Source organism: Chenopodium quinoa, unplaced genomic scaffold (genome assembly GCF_001683475.1).
Source record: "Chenopodium quinoa cultivar QQ74 unplaced genomic scaffold, ASM168347v1, whole genome shotgun sequence".
Lineage (NCBI taxonomy): Eukaryota > Viridiplantae > Streptophyta > Magnoliopsida > Caryophyllales > Amaranthaceae > Chenopodium > Chenopodium quinoa.
In genome coordinates, this window is record NW_018743858.1 from 3,152,502 (window position 1) to 3,157,439 (window position 4,938).

Consider the following 4,938-nt stretch of genomic DNA (forward strand, 5'->3'; position numbering starts at 1 on the left):
TTACTGTTTGGGGGTTTTTTATGTGTCCTACGGGAGAGTTACAATTTCCTAGTATGCTCCTTCCTTAGCCTGTACCTGCACAAATAACGGAATACTCCGGCTGGGGTTGGGGTGTTCCGCCTCCGGAGTTTAAGTTAGTCTCTTTCTTAATGAGAAAATAAGACAATAAATGCTTCTCGATTTTAGAGCGTTTGCAAGGGGATTTGTGTTTTGTTGGTTGGTGGAAAAAAATGATTCAATCCCCATTAATGAGGTCTTCCCTTACAATTTATAGTAGGGGAGAGTTGTACCTCAATTAGGGTACAATGACACGTGTCGCAAAGGGATTGGGCCTTTGCTGACCGCTACAAGCTCGACACGTGGCAAGCCTTTATAGCGCCACGTGTCTTAGGGTATTTTTTACCCTAAACAGTTACCAATTTAATTATTCGGTTAAAGACCTGTTTTGAGAAGAAGGTGTTAAAAGGTGGGATTGTTTTTAGATTTCGAAAAGGTGGAATCGTTTGGAGCAGAAATAACAAAGGTGGGATTATTAGTTTCCATTTTTCCAAATCTTTTATTATAGAGTTTTGTGATGAAATTAAAATGTAGGTAACAACAATGAATTAATATAGTATTATAGTTGCCAGTTCATTGTATAATACATTTAAATTATAATGTTGAATGGCAAAGAGAATTTAAGAGGTTTTTTTTTGGATGCTTTTTTATTCTACATTTAAATTAAATATATTTATGTACGTGGATATAACATAAGTTGTTGCTAGTTAGGATGACAAGAAGTGTGTTGTTCATTCAATGAGGTTAGGAGTAGTGATGGATCCTGGATATTATTGATGGTAGGTCACCAACTTATCATGCACCGTCCATCAACGACATATGAAATATCAATCAATAATAATGCATTATTTACAAAAATAAAAACCAATAATTCACAAAGAGTTATTCTCTAAGAGTAATAAATATTACCACTTAATTCATTTTTAATTAAAATTTTATCAAAAATGAGTAAAAAAAAATATTATTGGGTGTACTTTGAATCCAGCCTGTGTATATAAAAAGTTATATCTTTATTTGTATAAGAATAAATATCTTCAATTTTATATTATGGAAAAATAAATAAAGGTGAATTTCCAATAATATACAGTACGTGACGAAAAGAATAATAAGGAACCAAGGAGACACATAGTGCAGTGCAATCGATTATATTAAACAATTTAATTTTGTCAAAGTAATAGATAATTACAATTTAAATTTGATTAAACAATCCAATTTATAATTAAACTATACGTTTGTTGATAATAATTAATCTTAAACATCATTTTTTTTATCACAATATTATAACTTTAATTGTTTTTTTTAATTAATAGTGGGTCGTGTGACCCACCATGCACCAATATAGCTCCGCCAATCACTAGTAGAAAAACATGAGCATCGAGAAAATTGCACCAGTTATTAAAAACTGGTGCGAAAAAAACAAGGCAAGAGTTAATTAAAGAGTAATCGCACCGGTTCAAACCGAACCGGTGCGAATTTAAAAAAAAAAAAAGTTCTTGCCCTTTTTCTTTCTTTCTCTTTCTGTCTTCTTTCTTTCTCTTTCCTCGATCTCTCGTTCTCTCTCATCTCTGGCTCTCAGTCTCAACCATCGCTGCTCTCCTTCGAAAACCATCGTCAATTTGAGCCAAGGACAACCATCATAGCCGCCGCCGTCTATTTCTTGAATCTACAACAATGAAGGTTCTCTCTTGCCTTCTCTTTCCTCAAACTCGCAGTCACATGCAATCGAAGCCACCACCGGCCAGATATCGAAGTCATCGCCGGTTAGATCCCTCAGCCACCACCACTTTCCCTTTCCTTTTCTCTCTCCTTCTCCATTACTGCGCCGCAAGCAACGCCATCGATGGCTAGGATTTTCTGAAACAATATTCATTCAATTTCTGCAATTTATCTCCTTTTTCATTCAGCTTTTGTGAAATTTCATAATTAAATATGATTTTCCTTTTCATGTTCTGTTACTTGATGTTTAAATTTCAATTTTTGCCGATTTATTGATTATTTTTGTGCTACTTTGTAGAGGATTGCGATTAAAGGGTGAGCTACTATGAAGCGTGGTGTGATTGTGCGTTGGTGTGGAGGCTGCCCATGTATTTGAATTATGGGTACACGGAGTATTTGAATTGTGAGTATATAGAGTATTTGATACTTGAAATTTCAGTAGTTTGATTTGTGGATGTATTGTGAATATTGTATTGGTTGTCATTGAATTTGATTTTTTGGGTATATATTTGTTTGGCTATATTTTGATTGATTTCTTTATTGTGGTATGGGTATATTTGTTATGAAAATTGGGTGTTTTGTAATTGATATATGAACTTTGAAGGAAAAAATTCAGAATTTGTTAAAAATGAAACTTAAAATTGCCTGCTAGCCCTGGTGGTATGAGTTTAAAGGTAGCATTTTATTAGATGGATTGAAGATTTTATTTGCAATCAAGTGACACATGTTGATTTTTGATAATTTTGTATGGAATCATTTGCTGTTTTCGCTCCTGCATTCCTATGGTCAGTTAGTCACTACCCTAGTGTTGGAAATTGCTAATTCCAGAAGAGAATATGTAGTAAAAGTAAGCTAAAGAAAGTGATGGGTATGTTTTTAACTATGTATGAGTAAAGGATTATGATGATTAGATCCTGTGTAAGATTTAGATATTGTTGACATGAGTTACTGCATAATAATTAAGGTTTTAGCATAGGTTGGCTCGTTGATCTGGTCTCTTTTAGTACGTAACATGTTTGATATTAGATTTTACTTAATGTTCTGGTCAATTTTTAGTTTTCTGTTTCCTGTTTTAAGCTTTTAATAGATATAGGTTGTAATTGAACTTAGATTACTCATATTTTTACTAATCATGTTATATCTGAAAATTTATAACAGAATATAGCATGTAATAGCTACTATTATTTTTCAAAAAACTTATTTTCTACTCCATAGCTTTTATATAGAAAGAAAACTTGCAACAACGAAGTGCCCCTTGTTTTCCTAATCCTATTTAATTAAATTTGCAGCTAGTTGGGTGCTTTGCATAGTTGTGTGTATCCATTATCTATATCCTCTTATCTTGCTTAACTCTGTTATTAATTTCTTGGCTGCAATACCTTTATGTCTTATGTAGCGAGTTGAGAGTAGATAAGTTTTTTGTCCCCTGATTTGATTTCATATTCTGCTACCCGCTCTTATTAGTGGTGGGTTTATCAAAATCAGATAATGTGATTAATAGTGTATTAAACATTTTATGTTTCAATATTTTGTTGCGTAATCCATAACAGAATATTATTTTTTTTTTTTTTATTTTATTTGTGTGTAACCTTGTATTTTATTTTATTTTATTTTTTTGGACGAAAATTGTTATATTACAACCTTTTTTAATGAAAATATGTAACTTTATATATATGTTAGTGTTTATATATCTATTTAAGTAAAAAAATACAAAAAGAAAAATTATTTTTTTATTTTTTTGGGTCATTAAGGGCACCGGTTTTGAACTGAACCGGTGCGAATAACACGTTATTAGCATCGGTTAACCGGTGCTAATAACTGTTATTACCACCAGTTAACCGGTGCTAATAACTGTTATTACCACCGGTTTTGAACCAGTGCGAATATCTTCACTTTTTGGCATCCCTCAAATCTAAACCGGTTCAAAACCGGTGCGAAAAGCCAGTGTTGAACCGGTGCGCATTTCCCTTTTTCTATTATTGAATGGTTAGGAGTCAAACCTCTTTCTATGCATTTTTAAGTTAACGTTGGCATGGAGAAACCTCTTTCTATGCATTTTTAGTTAACGTTGGCATGGGTTATTGAGTGGCGACATGGCAGAATGCTAGTGCAAGAAGGGTACACGTGTAACATTGTCATGAGCCATTGAGGGGTAACGTGGCACGATGTTAGTGCAAGAAAGGTACAGTTATCGCGTTGGCATGAGCTATTAAGGGGTGATGTGGCAAATACTATTATAAGAAAGATACACGTGGCACATAAACATTTTTAAGAACGTTTTTTAATATATAAAAAAATATAGATTCTTACTACTTAAATTCTCTTTGAGTGCTTGTAGTGATAAGTTATTGGTCGTACAATACCTTATGTAGGGAAGCAGTTTCAGCGTTTAGGTTGTCTTGACACGGAACAAACGAGCTCATGATATTCTAAAGAATATGGAGTAAAAGACTGGACTAAGTGACTTGCGTATTTTGTGCATTTGTGCTACCTAAAATTTCACAATCTCTTCTCACAAGGACACTTTACTAAAGTTACTACATATCTTGCTCTTGTGCTACACACAAACTTAAAATTTTGTTGACCTACGTTGACCGAGAAATATGACCGACAAGGATGACCATAGTGGGAGTAATTTATTTATAAGGATAAGACAACCCATCGATAAGAGAATCATGATTGGCCAAGGATGAATATAAAGCCAAAGAAAAGGCCCAAAGACTAAAGAAAACCGGGTTTTGTACGGTTAAGAGATGAATTTAAATAAGGTTTGGCACCAAGAGTTATAATCGATCAACATTTATTAGAGATCATGGGGGAGTCTAGAGTGATTGTTTACCTATAAATAGAGGAAGAATTACATAGAGAAGGCATCATCGAATCAACTAACACAAAGCATTTCATGTTCTTTTAAGCTTTCTTTACATCTTTCTTACTTTTCTTTGGCTTAGTAGTCAAGCGATAGGATATTTTACTTAGCATGTATTGAAGATTGATCATTTATTCCAATTGTATGAACATGAATGCAATCTTTTCTTCACCTTGTACAATAATTGTAATCCTAACTTATCTTTTAACTAATGGAAAGTGTATGCATCTTGTGTTACATGTTCATCTATTTATTTGTTTAGCAATCTAACTTTTCTAAACTTTTTCAAGAATAAC

At 33.1% G+C, this 4,938-nt stretch overlaps 1 long non-coding RNA gene across 1 annotated transcript; it reads left to right on the plus strand.

Annotated features, from left to right (window-relative positions):
- The first annotated feature begins 1,569 nt into the window (after positions 1-1,569).
- LOC110686416 lies at positions 1,570-2,305 on the plus strand. Its single transcript, XR_002504192.1, has 2 exons — positions 1,570-1,817; positions 2,072-2,305. It is a non-coding gene; the product is annotated as an uncharacterized LOC110686416 (long non-coding RNA).
- Positions 2,306-4,938: the final 2,633 nt, after the last annotated feature.